Raw genomic sequence first — 16588 nt, 5'->3', positions numbered from 1 at the left:
TGTAGTCCTTTTGCATCAATTATTAGTCTTAGATAAATGTTAATCTAGAATGAAACATATTTCAGTGCCAAATTTAATTTCATACTTTCAAAAAGCTCCATCCCAAATACCTCAACATTGTATTTAAGTACAGAACTCGAGTAAATGTAGTATAAACACACCCATACAACACAACATCAGCAAAAATATACTTTTTAATCCACTTAATGTTTTTTTCTGTAAATGTGTGAATTTTATCTCAGAGTTTTTAATAAACACTTTAATCTAAGAGAATGTTTTCCTTTTTGACGGTAAATGTAAAACTTTAATTTCGTAAAATCAAACCTGTGTCTGGGTTTGGGTTGTTGTTTCAGTGTTTATTCAGATACAATTACACACAGATGATCCTTAAATAAAAAGCTCTTTCCAGAGTTAATGGGGAGTAGAAACATTTCTTCTGTGATCCCCGCTCCTCCCTTCCGGTTTTTCTTCCAGAATCATCCTGGTTTCCTGTCGGTCTTAATCTGCACGTTTCTAGATCTGACCTCAGTCCAACAACCGCATTACCCTATTATTTAGTCCCAACAGAGAGGTGTAGGGAGGACCTATTTCTGTGTTGGACCCTGAAGGCAGCATATTATGCTTAACAGCGGTGTGTTATCGAGTATTAATAATCTCTGAACTGTCCAAAACGATCAATCAGAATCTAGTATTCAACTCACTCGTGTAATAAAGTTTATTAATATATAAATCCATTACACATCCCTAAGAACTCTTCATCCCTGGCCAGCAGATAACTCCCAGCACCATACTTAGTTTGATCCGTCTGCTACATTGTACTTACAACTACATGCAGTGCATACTTTTGAGAATTTCAAATGTATTCTTGTCTGTTCTATAGTGTGCAGTGGCGGTTCTAGAACAATTTGACTGGGGGGGCCACTGGGGGGCCAGTTATTTTCTGAGGGGGGCACAATAAATGCAGGGCTTAAGTTATAGTACTATTTTTGCACTAACACCATATCATATTTATATAAAAATAAAGTCAATGAACAGTTACATCTCTACTTTACATCTACAATTACACGGATACAATAGTTTAACTCACCTTTAATTATCGTGGTAGTCTCTCGAAACGTAGGTTTCAATCAGTCTTTCTTGGATGCAACAGCCTCTGATGATCCGAGATGAAAAGTGTTTGTTTTTCGCGCGATTCAGCCGGACAGTGAAAGTCAGTGCACCGCTCTAATGGGTCCTGAGTGCACCGCTCTAATGGGTCCAACTAGAATGACGAATAATGTTAGTTCCGCCTATTCCGTCATTCAATAAATCGTGTAATAAATCATACATTTTTCACTTTTTTCACTTTTTTCACTTTTCATTTTTAGGGGGGCCACAGGGGGGTCAGAGGTCAGTGTTAGGGGGGCACTGGCCCCCCCTGTTCCCCCTAGAACCGCCCCTGATAGTGTGCATTTAGATTTACATACTCTCATTTTACAGTGAATATGGATATTATTGCTTTAACCTTTATTCCTCTTCTATTTTACTCTATATTTTTTCAGATTTATTCTATTTCGTTTTTTTATTCCATTTTATATTTTATTCTATTTTAAGATTATTTGATTCTGTACAATAACTCCATGCTGCTGTGACAACCCAATTTCCCAACTTGGGATGAATAAAGCATCCATCCATCCATCCATCCATCCATCCATCCATCCATCCATTTTGAATCTCTACATCAGATTTTCCTGATATTCTCTGAGTGACTAGTTGGGGTGTCCTGCTTTCACCCTGGAGTGATATTAGTATTTGATACTGCAGAGTTTTTGTTTTACTCTTATCTAAAAACAGCGGGATGATAGCTCATATATGAGACTTCAAAGGTATTTTACTTTGAAACTCTATATCAGATTATCCTGATATTCTCTGAATGACTAGATGGGGTGTCCTGCTATCACCCTGAAGTGAAAATAGTCTTTGATCGACTTCGACTGACTCTTTGATGATGGACAGCTTCCATTAAATAATAATCAAAATATAGATGGACAATAGATCTAATTTGGGTTGGAAGGAAAACACAGACCCTCATCACTGAGGTCACAATATCAATAGCCTATAGGCAAAACACAGAAGATCAACAAAAGTTATGACATCAAATGAACTTACCAAAGCTGAAGTAGATGGTCAGTTTCATTCATTTTCTTTCCGTTTTAGTGATTAAAATCGCTATACGCTGCCCTCTCTCGTCTCCTCTTCACTACAAGTGTAGCTCTCTGAATTATGAGATGACGTTTGGTAGGTATGTCAGCAGTGGCGCAAAAAGTGGGTATGCACTATATGCGACGCATAGGGGCGCCACACCAGTGGGGGCGCCCAACAAGCGATGGTAAAAAAAAAAAATTAAATTAAATAAAAATAAAATGGTATTTTCTTTATGTTTCTAAATAGTTTCTGCATTTCCTTAAGGTTTTAAAACATTTTAGAGGAGTAATATGCTAGAGAAGGGCGCCCTATCTCAAAAGATTCCATCATAGAATTTTGACATAGAGGAGGGAGCACGAGCAGGGACGCCGTGAACACTGAGGAGCAGGCGCTCGTTGTGAGTTAACGTCAAAAAGAAATCATGGATAAACCAAAAAAGCGGTCGGGGGCAGAAAATAGAAAAAGAAAGAGGGAAAAGGAGACGGCGTGTCAAGGGATGCGACAACAGCTAAATAAGTGGATGTTGAAAGGCAACAGGTAGGAATAGGATGATTTAAAGTGTGACGTCTGTCTGTGCTTGGAAATATTGACTGGCTAGCGTATGCTAACACTGGGCATGTAGCAGCCAAAGGTGGGTGGGTTTATGGCTAGCTTAGAATATGCAAACCAATGTTGCTGCGCCAGCGCTGACATGGAAAGTATGAGGTAGCATGTACAATAAATGACAAGAATCTGGAAAACATAACTAATGCAATAACTCTGGTTTATCATGGAATCATGCACACATTTGCTACCAAATAAGAGGCTTGCAAATGTCAGTTCATGTTAACAGACTGTTCTCAGATTGGCTAGTGTTTGCTAACACTAGCAGCTGAAGTGTGGTTTACGGCTAGCTTTAATGCAAACCGATGTTTCTGATAGCTACATTTAGATTTTGGTTAAACCCCATGCATGTCACGTCCAAATTGTATTAAGGTAAAATAACAACTGGTAAATATAAGGTAGCATGCACAATAAATGTCAAGAAGCTGGAAAACATAGCTAACCATGGAATCATTTAAATATGTTGTGCTGCCATTAGCTGTCTATGTTAGCTGTGCTGTCAGACATACAGGCTATACATCTGTTTGGTGACACAGAAGCTGTTATTACAGGGTCACATCTCTTTACAGGTCTGTGCTAAGTAGCTCTCCGTATTTGTTCTTTTAAAATTCAAAATGTGAATGTACTTTCAACAGCAGCACAACCTTACACGGCATAATAGTGTTTTTTATTTGTTCTTTTAAAATCCAAAATGTGAATGTACTTTCAACAGCAGCACAACCTTACACGGCATAATAGTGTTGTTTTTTTTATTATTAAGTTGCCTTATCACTGGGCTGATATAATAATTTAATTTAGACAGCTGCTTTAACAGTGAATTCATTTTATTCAGGTGTGAGGATGGTGGCTCAGGAAAGACAGGGGAAGGCAACAGGTAGGTCTAACATTAGGTGTAAGTGTAGGGGTCTTGATACCAACAGATTCATTTCTTAATATTATTTTAATATTATTAATAAGGAAAAACTAATATGGAAAATCTATTTCATAATGTTTGTTTGACAATATATCTTAGTGGAAAAGAACACAGGCAAGGAGTGAATGAGACAGACATGAGGTCGGCGATGGCATCAAGTAGAGATGAGACCAGTGATGATGTCAGGTAGTAGGAGTTCTATTAGTTTGACCACACAAAACTCAATGTCCAGTATGGTTTGAAGTTCTGTTGACCAACCTATTCACTGTGTCCTTTTTGGGGATAATAGTGCAGACAGAGATGGAGAGCCACTCACCACAGAGGTGGAATTTGAGGAGATTGTCGAACCGAGAGGTGACGATGAGGTGGAAGAGAATGTCGAACCGAGAGGTGAAGATGAGGTGGAAGAGAATGTGGAACAGAGAGGTGAAGATGAGGTGGAAGAGAATGTCGAACCGAGAGGTGAAGATGAGGTGGAAGAGAATGTGGAACAGAGAGGTGAAGATGAGGTGGAAGAGAATGTCGAACAGAGAGGTGAAGATGAGGTTGTGGAACAGAGAGGTGAAGAGGAGAGGGCTGAGTCAAGGCCTTACTCAGAAGATCCATCAGACTGGCCACCACCACATCAGATTGGGGACTCATTTAGGCAGTGTGTTGTTGAAAATGGCCCACACAAATGTCCTGATGGGCCATATCCAAGATCAGAGAAGTCTAGAAGGTGTTTTTCGAAAGCGTATTGTTTTCGCACAATGTCAAATGGAGAGAAAGTTGCACGAGATTGGTTACTGTATTCTAAAAGTACGAATAAGGTGTATTGTTTTGCGTGTAAACTTTTCGGTGGAGCTAGCGTTGTTGACACACGCTTTGTGGTGGGATATAATAACTGGCAGAGTCTTTCAAAAACGCTGCAGCACCATGAAACCAGTGGTTTACACATCAACGCGTATCTTTTGTGGAAAGAATTAACATCTCGCTTACGCCTTGGTAAGACAATTGACAGTACCTTGCAAAAAGCCATAGAAGCTGAAAAGGCACACTGGAGAAGCGTGTTAACGAGAGTGATCGATTGCATACTCTTTCTCGCAGAAAGGAACTTGCCACTGAGGGGGAAGAATGCTACATTAGGAGATCCTAAAAATGGAAATTTTCTGGGTGTCCTTGAGGTCATAGCACGATATGATGTCACACTAGCAGAGCATCTTAGAAAGGTAGCGGCTAAAAAAACCACAGGATATCTTTCCTGGTGCACTCAGAATGAATTTTTAGATTCAATTGCAGACTGTGTACTTGGTAAAATGTGTGCCCAGGTCAAAGCCTCCAAGTACTTTGCTGTGGAGTTGGATTGCACTCCTGACATTTCAAAGCAGGAGCAGGCCTCAGTCATAATCCGGTATGTTCATACGGACGACAAAAAGAAAGCCACCATCAATGAGTCTTTTGTTGGCTTCATAGTTGTGAAGGACACAACTGGTAAAGGTCTCACAGAAACACTGACTGGGGTGCTGGATAGCCTGGGGTTGGAGTTGAAGAATTGTAGGGGACAGAGTTATGACAATGGCTCGAATATGAGAGGTATACACAAAGGTGTTCAAGCCTTGGTGCAGCAGAAGTGTCCAGAGGCACTATTTATCCCCTGCTGTAGCCACAGTCTCAACCTTCTCCTATGTGATGCTGCATCATCAAACAGAGTGTGTCTTACCTTTTTTGGCACTATCCAGAGACTGTACACCATTTTTTCAGCTTCGGTGAAGAGGTGGGATATCCTCAAAGAGTTTGTGGACATTACTCTAAAGCCTCTCAGTGAAACCAGGTGGGAGGCGAAAATAGACTCTGTCAATGCTGTGCGTTTCCAGTTAGGGGGGATTCTTGACGCTTTGGAAAAGCTTGAGGAAGTGGAAAAAGACGGCAAAACAGTCTCAGAGGCAAAGTCGCTCTCTGGCGAGATTGTTACCATGGAGTTTCTGATGTGCCTCTTGATTTGGTATGATCTATTGTCAGAGATCACGTTTGTTAGCAAGGCAATGCAAGCAGTGAACATTTCGATGGACACTGCCATAAGGATGATCGATTCTCTGAAAGAATTCTTCTGTAAGTATAGAGAGGAGGGGTTTCAGAAATCCCTTGACATTGCACGCAGACTAGCCATTGAGATGGATGCTTCCCCTGACTTTAAGGAAAGACGTTGCAGAAAGCAAAAGAGATTTCATGGAGATGATTCAAGCACTGGCCATTTTGAACAGGAACCTGAGACCCATTTTAGGTGCATGGTTTTTAATGTTATTGTTGACACTGTAATTCAGGAGTTGTCTGACAGATTTTGCAATCTTCAGCTTGTGTCCGAAAAGTTTAAGTTCATTTACAAAATGGAACACATGACAAAAGCTGAGTTGGAGGAATCAGTGACAAGATATGCACTGGCTACCGATGATGTTTCAAGGGATATCATTCAGGAAATGTACCCAGCAAGCCGTCTACTTAGGGGGCATGAAAAGGCTCTGGATAAACTAAATGTCCTCCTACAGGAGAACCTTGATTTGGTTTTCCCAAATCTGACAGTAGCCCTGAGAGTTTTCCTGACAATGCCTATGACAGTTGCCTCTGCCGAGAGATCATTCAGCAAGCTAAAGCTGATTAAAACATACCTTCGTTCCAACATGAGCAATGATCGCTTAACCCAATTAGCAGTCATTTCAATTGAAAACAGTGTGGCACGAACTGTTTCATTCGATGCAATACTAGATAAATGGGCAAGTGCAAAGGCACGCCATGTTACGATTTAGTAGCAACTAAAGAGTGCTCTACTACAATCTCAGGTAGCAACATTGTTACATAAGCTACATCATTTTTTAATTTTTTTTATTTATTAGCTTATTTGTCAGGGGCCGTGTACAAGACAGTTCAGGTACCAGAGTTAGCTATAAAGTGATTTACATCTGTGGTTGTTGTTAACAGAGTGTGTTCTAATGGATCTTTGTAAGCTTACTTTTGCATTTGAATGTTTTAATGTTTTATGTTGCATTGATTATAATGATTGTAAATGTGTAAATTTGTTTATTATTTAATGATGGTAGACCTACAGTGGCTGATATGCTTTAAAATAAACCCTTATTATTTAAAGGCCATGTCCAGCAGACTTATTTATTTATTATTACTATATATATATATATAATATATATATATACAAAAAATTTTTTTGGGGGGGGGCGCCAAAATTGTTGCTGCATACCCCCCTGACACAGGGCAGCTGCGCCCCTGTATGTCAGCACAGTGCCCCTATGTTGATTTTTTTTTTTGCCGCACACATTGAATAGAAAAAGACTTGCGCAGTGCAGTTTTTACAGCCCCCATTCACTTAGAGCATGGGTCGGTAATAGGCGGCCCACGGGCCATTGGTGGCTCGCCAGCAATAATATTTGGCCCGGAAAATTATTTTGAGAATAAAAAAAAAGAGATTTTTTTTTTTTTTTTACAATATCGGACCGACAGTCGCACATATAGGCTATAATGTCCGAATAGAGAATCTACCTGGCTACACCTGAAGAATGCTTATTGTACTTTTATCCACGTTGAGAGTGAATGACACACAATGTTTTATTGTTGTATTATTGTTGTATTTTTTTAAGTGACTGACCCCAGGAACAGTAGCTTTTGTCAAGAGCAAAAGCTAATCCTTAATAAACATAAACATAAACACACAGCACAGGCACAATCTGGCAGCGGGGTGCACTGACGCTGATAGTGGATCTATAAGTAGGTGGACTGCGCGTGGTGCTGAAATAGCCAACATGCGGTTTGTGGTTTGAAAAAAATAACACCAGCTCACTAAATCATTCAAACGTAATGTTTACTTGTGAACAGTAACAAAGTTCAGTCAAAACATTGACAACAAAATCAGAGAAGCCGCTTGATCATGGAGGACGAGGGGTGATGGTACATATCCTGCCACCCCAGTTGGCAGCTTTGTTTTGAAAGAAAAGTTGTGGCTCATCGGACATTTATGAGAGAAAATCCCTAATGTCCGAGTGCAAGTGAATGCAGCACAAGACGCGAGCCTTGTAACCCCATCCCCCGGCCCTGGCTCGAGCATGGAAATGCAGAGCTCTCAAGTCTCACGCATTTGGCGTGAGACACACGCATTTCACTCCATTCACACGCTACACCTTGTATTTCTCACGCAGAGATTTCTTTCCAGGGTACCGCCCACCAAGTTGCGCCGCAATTGTGTAAACAAACTAGGCTTGTTTGAGGCGCGTGCACTCCACTAGCACCCGTTGACATTCGCGATACAGAGGGCTTCATACTCCACTAGCACCCCCTCCCCCCCCGTTGACATTCGCGATACAGAGGGCTTCATACTCCACTAGCACTCCCCCCCCCCCCCCCCCCCCCCCCCCCCCCCCGTTGACATTCGCGATACAGAGGGCTTCATACTCCACTAGCACCAATCTCACTCTGAACTCTGTTCAAAACTTGAGAGCCCTGGAAATGTGATTGTCATTTGAACGGGTCGGCGCAAAACGAGAACCATTCTGTCTACAATGAAAAGTTTGGCTGATTCAAAACGCACTAGCTTTTTGATCTTAAGCTTGTGAGCAGTGGCGGACTGGCCATCTGTAGAATCACAGAATGGCACCGCAGCGAGGCTCCCCCCCCCCCCGCCCCTTGACAGTTTACTAGCACCCACCCACCCCCCCCAAGCATTCGAACGTGTCACATGTTTTAACAATCAATTACTTAAATAAGCCTTTGATTTGATTGATTGATGTACAGACGAATCAGATGATTAAACATGATCTTAAAATGTATTTTTGTTTGCCTTTATTTGCATTTTTGGGGAATTCTTATTTGAACTACTTTCTGCTGGCACTAGGTGGGGTAAGTGTCAGCATTAGGGGTGACAAGTCGCCACTGTAATATATGAATGTTTGGTATGTTTTGAAGCTATATTTGTTATTGACCGACCAAGCGCTTTTATTTTGAAGGCAATACAACGTGGGGGCTGGCTTGACTGTGTTTTCCGGAGTGGAGGCTGGCTTGATCGCAGTGGGGCATTGATGTTCAGGAAGGAGCTGTTCAGTTTCAACGACTTTCACTATCTTTGAAAGTGAAAGTTTTAAGTCAGACTGCCAGACCATTTTCCAGCTCGAAGGAGCAGGAGGAGGACAACAACAGGGTGAGTGTTAACCAGTAGCGCCGCCTGGCCTGCCCCGAATGTTTTTTCTGTAGCCCCGGACAATTCTCCCTCAATAATATAATCAGGGGTGCACAATCACACGACGCTGAAGTTGGCTTCCGATTCAGAGCATCCGATTCGGCAATTAAGAGGAAAGTTAAGGGAAATTTAATTTACAGCGCTGAGCGAACAATCCTCCGTGTTTGAAACTCTTAAATCGCTGCATAGCCGATTTATTTGGACTGGATTATCCCAGAGACTCTAAAGATTATTTATAACACAGTTCGAGATTTGTGAAACCTTAATTCTATTTGTGAAAATACAAAAAAGGGAGATTTCAGTGCTTTTTAAAAAGCTTGCTTTTTGTTACCTGACCTTTTTAGTCCTTTTGCTGCATTTGGGTCCTATTTTCCCCCAACCCTGACACTCAGTCTGCTTCAAATTAATGTATTATCTGGACAGGATCATTTTATTAAAGTTAAAGCAAAACTTACTAAAGCATTGTAACTGTTTATGCTTTAACAGCAATTAATAAATGATCCAGTCATAAATCATTTGCACCGCGTTGCTATGAGACACCACAGCGTGTTCTCAGTGTTCTGCTCATGCTGCTTTGCTTTTGGCTAACTGTTTTTGTTGTTCTGCTTTATGATAATGTAATGCATGACTGTGCCAACATGTGTCTCCTCCTCCCTGCTCTTGTTTGTAGGCTGCACCCAGGGCCGTGGGAAGTAGGGGTGCTGAGGGTGCTGCAGCAGCCCCTGATGGAGGACAGGGAATCTTCACGTCCACAAGATTAAATGGAAATATAATACAAAAAAAAACGAATTTTCAGCCCTGATGTAACAACATTCATAATTAAGTAAAGATAACACCCTTTTCACCCCAGTTACAGTTTCCATTTGCCCTGTACTGTATGATGAAAGTGGGGGATGTTGGCTTATCAGGCGCCCGCAGCTCACACACAGGACAGATATCAGCTGTCTGGACAGGACTGATAGCCAGACAGACTGAGAGGCTCAGTGAGGTAAAGGACTGAGTGTTTAGATAGTTCACTTTAGTCTAAGTTATCTCAGAGGGTCTCAAACGGTTTGTTAACAATTTATGTAAACAAATATTTCCAAGGCACACCTTTATAATTATTGGGATAAATAAAAACAGATTTGAAATCTTTCCAGTACATACTATAGGACAGTAAACCAGAAATATTGTTTAAATCTGGAGAGATTAAAGAATATGCATAAATAAATAAATGTTAACTGGTAAAATAAGAAATAAATGAACAACAAAAATAAAATAAGTTACATTTACTTGTTATTGGCTATGTTAGGTTATTGGTTATGTCCACACACTTATTTGATTATTAAAATGTAAACCGATCTTTTCGATATGGGTGTTTAGAGTTGTACCCCTTAGATCTAGTCTCTGGCAATTCAGCTCAAAGTGCACCAGATTGAAGCATTTTACTTTATAATGTTGAAAAAAAATCTTCCCCCCTGACCCCCCTAGAGGATGTGATCCCCACAGCACCCCCCATTTGAAACATGTTCCCACGGCTATGGCTGCACCTGCTTTTCAGGAGACCAGGCCTCGCAATTATGTTCTTTCTGCCAGTGCATCAGCGGGAAGAGTTTATCACAAACTGCAGGGTCTGTCACCCAGCAGGAGCTAGGCTAACATGCTAACAGGCACATAGCCTTAGAACGCCACATACTCCAAAAGACAGATGATGTAGCTCACATCAGGGCACAGAGCTGCTGCAGCCTCACCTGACCCAGAAACTCTTTCGCTAAAGCTATTGAATGTTGTGTCGGAAGCATCCTGAGGCCACAGTGGCTTCAGAACATGTATATAGTCTATCTTAAAAAAACATCTATTGCAAGCTGTTTTTAACATTATTCAGACTCAGCTCTCTGAACTAAAGCTTCTTTTAAATGTTAATAAAACCAAGGTAATGCTATTTTCAAAAGCTAAAAAGACACCAGAGCCTGTTGTAGATATTGTAACTAGCCCCGAATGTTTCCAGGTCCATGAAACGCTCCTAGTGTTAACACCAGGATCTGCTTTTTAACACATTCATTAGTGGGAATGGTGATACAGCATTCCAACTATCTGTTATGCTACGCACAAAATTCTTTATTATTCCGCCGGGTTATCTTGCACCTCTTCTTCTCCCACATTCCACATCCATCGCAGAAACTCCTTTCAAACATCAAAACGTTCAGCTCGGTCAGGAATCGATGGCTCTCAATTTTCTTATTCATAACTTTCATAATTCCCGAGATATATCCCATAATTCATCACATTTTTAACATGGAAGTCAATGGAGAAACTCTTCAGACTTGAACAATCTTCAAGCAACTTCATCTGCTAACTGCACTTTCATACTTTCACTCAGAAACCTCATTCTAACTTTAACATTTTACACATCTTTCTGACATTATTCGTGTAACACAACTTTTAAATCTGATTCATACTTTTAGAGATATTCAGCATTGTTCAGACCTTGGTAAAGAGGCCTTCTTCAGATTTTAGAGATTTAATTTTGCTTTCATATTTTCTTTTAAAACCATAAATCCCAAACCTTACTTTCCTGAGACATAATTATTCATGACAAACGTAGGAAAACATCTCGTAGCTTGAAAAATGTAAAAGAATTAAGCAAAAATAATTAAACAAAATGCCTTTTGAGGGCATGAAGTGACAAAATCGTTCAACATGTCTCCATTAAACCCCATTGTAAGTTCAGCCTCATCTTTCCCCACCACAGCAGCCGCACACCTTTAGTTAATCTGCCAAAAAGGAAACATTATGAACCCGAAAGTACACAAAAAGTACGCATCCCTCGCCAAAAAGCACGATGTTGTTGTAACTGATATGAAAATGGTCAAAATGCCACCAGACTTCAGATGACAGTTAATGGTCCAGCCCTCAACATGTCTATGTGCCATTAGTGAGTTTTCCTCAAAAGCTGTTGCCATGGCATCCCTTGCATTAAAACTCGATATTACTATAACTCCTATGAAAATTGTCAAAAGGTGCTAAAACTTCACATGTGTGCTAACAGTCCAGCCTTGAAGACATCTCCGGGACAGTTTTGAGATTTCTTCAAATGCCGTTGCCATGGCAACACAAAGCTCGCCATGAAACACGGTTTTCTCATAACTTCAGTGAAATTGCTCCAAACGGCCCAAACCTTCACAGATTTGGTAACGATGCAGCCATCAACACATCTAAGCGTATTATGGGGTGTCATCAAATACCGTTACCATGGCGACAGATCATTCGCCATCAAGTTAGTTCAATAGTTTGCAGTTCAAATATTCTGCTGCTTTTCCAAGCCTTTTTACTTTCTTTTCTTCTCTCATCACACATTCAAGCCCCCAGTGGTCATGTATAATTTCAATCTAAATTCTTCACTTTCTTCTTACACATTACATTTCAGCATAGCAGTTTAGCGTCAGCTTTTCAGCATAAAGCATTCCCACAAGCAATTTCTTCAGGAATCGCATTCTCTAGTTTACTCTGTCAAACTGGATGTCAGAAAATAACTTCGTCCTAAAAAATCATCGTCCTAGAGTCCAACGAGACTTCTGCAAGTGTTGTAAACTGTTTTTATTTCCTGTTTTCTGATTCATCAAAGCAACATAACATGTGACAGTCCAGCGCAGTCAAAATCGAGAGTGGCCTGTCTGAAGTCTGACTGATTTGATGTATTTTAACCAAGTTTATTATTATGATGATTTTGATCGAAACAAGCGTGTTATTATAATGTGCATGTGTGTGTCTCCAGTGTTACTGGTTTATCTCTCAGACTGGAGAAGATGAGTGATTTAAAAGATGAGGAAGAGGACAAATCTCCAGTCTCCAGCTGTCTGCCTCTGAAGAGTGACTGGTCTAAAGAGGATCCTATAAACTTCAGCAATGCACCTGGACCCTCGGACACAAAGTAAGAGTCTGTTTCTAAACTGACCTGAATAGGATCTAGTTTTTATACAATCTAATATATGAAACTGTTCTTTAATGATATCATGTGAGTTTGTAAAGGAAAAATGCATTACAGTACAGTAAGCTAACATTATCTAATGATATTCAATATGAAATTACATTATCATTGTATCTGTGGCATAAAATGGTCTTAAATAGCAAAAATGTTGATTTAATACTAACTAAAAACTAAATATATCGTCCAAAACATTATTTAACTACTTGGGCATCTTTATGATATGTATTTTTAAGATGTTTATTAATAATAGTAATAACCCGGCAGCTGGTTGTGTTTAGCATTAGCAGATAAAACTGAGTTTTGAGTCAATGCAGAGACCCAGATCCGTGCCTGGCAACACAAATTAAGTGAAGATGTTATATTCATGCAGCGTGACACATTCCATCTTGAGTGTAAAGTTTGTGACGCTCTGTTACAAAAACTTGTCAGTGTTGAGATTCTGCTCCTGTTGTCTCTGACGGTCTGATGGAAAACGTAGATCTACGGTACCTCATAATAAATCAGGGTTATTAATGTACCTGTTTAAACCAGAGAGTGTCTGGTACTAATAATCAGAATCAGAACCAGAATCAGAATACCTTTATTAGTCCCACAGAGGGGAAATGTACGTTGTTACAGCAGAAAAAGAGCCAGAGACAGCTTAATGTTACAAAATGTTACATGCATTAAAAAGTATTAAAGTAAAACAAAAACAAAAAGTTACACAATTTACAAAATACACAAAATACACAGCCAGGTATATATTGCATATATATATGGTTGATATTTAACAGCAAGGGGTGTTATAGTCTGTGTTGTTGTGTGTGTGGGCCAGGGTCAACTAGGGGCTGTGCAGGTTGTATAGTCTGACCACAGCAGGAAGGAAGGACCTTCCTTCCAGCTGAAGGAGCTGCACAATATAGTCACTGCTGTACTTATGAAGTTATTCTGAGTGTCGATGGAGCGACTACAATGTTAGCCTAACTTTAATCAAACCGATCTCATTCAGAAAACATACATTTTAAGTGTTGCTCATTGTGTTGGAGATCGACCTCACAAAGCATTAACTCAGCCTTTTTACAAATCACTATCATTACATTGTTATTTAGGCATCCTTTCCATATGTTTATTACAATTAAAAAGCTAATTCTACGTAAATTGGCTTTATAATGTATCGGGTTAATACAGCTGTGTGTGTCTTAGAAGAACAAGACATACTTTATTAATCCCTCACAGGGAAATGTCTTTCTCCACTCTGTTGTGTTTACACACATTAGAGACACAGGGTAGGATAAACATGCACAAACAGAGGATATACATGCACACACCAACATTTCCCTTTCAAATTTGTTTTGCTGGTCAACATGTCCGTTAACCTGTTGAACCCCATCCCTGTTTTTCAGGTCTCAGGCTCGAAAAATGACATTTCCAGAACAAATGACCATATCTTCACTTCTAAAAGGGGAAAATTATTAATCTTTTTTCTCAAAGTAATGATAAACCTGTGAGTTGGATGTAGAAAAGTCAAAAATCAATATAGATGTTTTTTATTTTAAAGAAAATTCCGATTGAACGTAAAAAACTGTAAATGATAGTGTCCGTCCAAAGATTCTTTTTTACTTATAGTGAAAACCACCCTTGGATGATGGGTTAGTAGACTAAAAGCTTTAGGAATCCAAAGTACAACATATAATAAGTACCTGTATCAAGATTGCTGCAAAACAAGGGAAATGTGACCTGTTTAGAGAGGTTTAGCAAAAAAAACACTTCTGGGGTGATTTGGGTGGATTTTCCATATCTCTGGCCCCCCTTGGTCCATTTTGATGATTGACATATCTTTTTAACCACTTTGGAATCGAGGGAAGGTTCCACATACACACACAGGTTACCAAATAAGGAGTGAGAGTCACACGTCATAACCGGAGTTGTGACACACTCTGGTGGCTACCATTAGCAGCTAATTTGTATTCTCCGATTTTTGCATACAAATTGAATTATGGATTATCAATATTTTTTTCAAAGTGAAAGACACATTGGATTAACCTATGGATTAACCTTCAGCGCGTTTTTCTCGTTTTAATGCCATTGAACACGACTTTTGATCAGAATAACAGCTAAAGTGAGCATATCTCCGTGTTTTGCTACCTAAAGCTACGTCGTGTGTTGTCTGTATTTTCTTCCCCTGTCACGAGTTCTGATCGCTCAGTGATGATCCTTATATTTCTATAATCTGTGGAATCTCAGGATGTTATCCAAGCCTGTTTGTGCAGATCCAATAAATATATTGATCAGTGTAGGTAGAGTTCTGTGCTAACGGCCTTAAGATTTGTTTAGCTCGTGGCTAATTCTGAGGCTCAGCGTTAGCTTTGTGTTTTTTTTTGCAAGGTTGAGTTTCTTCCCGTTACATGGATATGAAACATTCATAGTTTATTAAATATTAAGAAGCCCTCAGACGCTGTTTCCTGCAGATGATGCGTTTTTCCGCCCGGGGGCGGGTCGATGGGGTTCAACAGGTTAAAGTTGAAATCTTCCGGACAAAATTTGAAAAGTGCTGGTCAAAGGTCTTCTTTGTTATTTATTGAGCTTTAAAACAAATGGATAACGACTCTATATAATAATATAAGAAAAATAATCGGATCCTCTCTTTTCCTCCCCCTCTCCTGACAGCCCGTCAGTATCCGTCTCATGCAGCTGGCTGATCCATTAATGAGTGACCCGACAGTAAAGAATAAACATAATGATAACTAGTTTAGGTAGTTTGAGTTTTTTTTTAAATAGTTAAGTGCGATGTTCTAACTTAAAGTGTGTGTTATGCTCTGCTCACCGGTCCGTCACAGCGGCAGTGATCCGGTAGAGCCAACCCGGTCTAAAAAAAAACGTGTAATAACTACGTTGGTTCACGACGTAGTATTTCTACAAAAACGCCTCTGAAATTGTAAGATCCCTACGTTTTTTTTCACCATTCATTCCAATGGCTGGCGTCTATGTCACGTGATCTTCAAATTTCTCCCTGCAGAAAAAAAAAACATGGCCGAACTTCATTTTATTCTCGGTGGAAACGGCCTATTTTAAAGTTAGTTTGGCCATTAAAATGCGTTTGTCATTTGATGCGAGAAATATGAGTTGTTATTTCAGATTATGTGTGCAGTGGATGAACATGATCTTTAGTTTGCTACTTATTACGAAGATTACTTCAGGAAATTGTGTCCATACAATGCTTTCATTGTTACCAAGGTGGTTGCTAGGGACGCTGCTATCGATATTATTTCTGTTATGTTGTGTAACTGTTTAATGGTGTTATCTTTATTGCTACCCCCTTCCCCGTGAATTTATAGTGTTGGTCCACAGCGCGAACGTATTAGATAGATGTCTTGTAATGCATTGTTGAGGAACCTGCGACCCAAGATTTTCATCTCCGGCCTTGTCAGGTATTGAACAATCAATAAATAAAGAACACATAATTATTAAATATAAAACACAGAATTTGTGTGATTATACTAAATGATTTACAAATAAACACCACTGCATATTTACAACTGTTACACATGCTGATGTAACGCAAATGTTTCCAACTTGGGATCAATAAAGTATATCTTATCTTAAGATGATCGATTTGTAAAATGTGCCTCTGAACCTTGACAAGTGCATGTTTCAGGCTTATCAATTAACAACAGGAGGGGTTTTTTGTGAGACTGGGTTGGTAGAGCTGCGTGTCTCCATCAGCAGCAGC

At 39.8% G+C, this 16588-nt stretch overlaps 1 pseudogene across 1 annotated transcript in view; it reads left to right on the top strand.

Annotated features, from left to right (window-relative positions):
- The first annotated feature begins 2563 nt into the window (after window positions 1-2563).
- LOC307044159 (NACHT, LRR and PYD domains-containing protein 3-like) overlaps window positions 2564-16588 on the top strand; it is a 35481-nt pseudogene continuing 21456 nt past the window's right edge. Inside the window, exons 1-4 of the transcript XR_013810657.1 lie at window positions 2564-2721; window positions 8683-8873; window positions 9583-9900; window positions 12667-12822. The product of XR_013810657.1 is annotated as an NACHT, LRR and PYD domains-containing protein 3-like (transcript). The remainder of the gene's footprint in view (window positions 2722-8682; window positions 8874-9582; window positions 9901-12666; window positions 12823-16588) is intronic.

This window comes from Notothenia rossii (genome assembly GCF_949606895.1).
Source record: "Notothenia rossii genome assembly, chromosome: 1".
In the NCBI taxonomy this organism is placed as follows: Eukaryota; Metazoa; Chordata; class Actinopteri; order Perciformes; family Nototheniidae; genus Notothenia; species Notothenia rossii.
The sequence above is the reverse complement of the archived record's forward strand: the minus strand, read 5'-3'. Positions and strand labels throughout refer to the sequence as shown.